Raw genomic sequence first — 354 nt, 5'->3', positions numbered from 1 at the left:
TCGCTCCTAAAAAAGACTTTCTTTTACTCTGCCTCATGGTGCTTAAAGTGTGCTTGATATTCTGGCAAACGATCTTCCGTGCTTAGAAGAAAAAAATAGGAAGTTCGGAAGATTTTTTTTAAAATTTGAAAGTGAATTGAGTGAAAAGGATTTTTTTTTCTCTTTTTTTGAAAAGTGAAATCTTCAGACTTCAGGACAATTAGACGGAGATAGGAACGTCCTCCAGCAGATCGCAATGAACCGCAGGATCTTAAGAAGCTTGTAAATTGCTGACTCTCGAGACGACAGGAATCTCCTCAATAGACTTATCAACAGGTATTTATCTATCGGTTCATAACTCATATACTGTCTATT

The 354-nt window shown here is 36.4% G+C and overlaps 2 protein-coding genes across 2 annotated transcripts in view; one reads left to right on the top strand and one right to left on the bottom strand.

Annotated features, from left to right (window-relative positions):
- LOC119594253 (protein embryonic gonad-like) overlaps nucleotides 1-354 on the top strand; it is a 25,099-nt gene continuing 24,745 nt past the window's right edge. The window contains exon 1 of the mRNA XM_037943322.1: nucleotides 1-315. The gene's annotated coding sequence lies outside the window, so the exon portion shown is untranslated. The remainder of the gene's footprint in view (nucleotides 316-354) is intronic.
- The window catches only part of LOC119594254 (basic salivary proline-rich protein 1-like), a 9,262-nt gene that overhangs the window by 8,706 nt on the left and 202 nt on the right, over nucleotides 1-354 (bottom strand). The window lies entirely within an intron of this gene.

This window comes from Penaeus monodon, chromosome 33 (assembly GCF_015228065.2).
Source record: "Penaeus monodon isolate SGIC_2016 chromosome 33, NSTDA_Pmon_1, whole genome shotgun sequence".
Taxonomy (NCBI): Eukaryota; Metazoa; Arthropoda; class Malacostraca; order Decapoda; family Penaeidae; genus Penaeus; species Penaeus monodon.
This window is presented reverse-complemented; position numbering and strand designations above follow the sequence as displayed.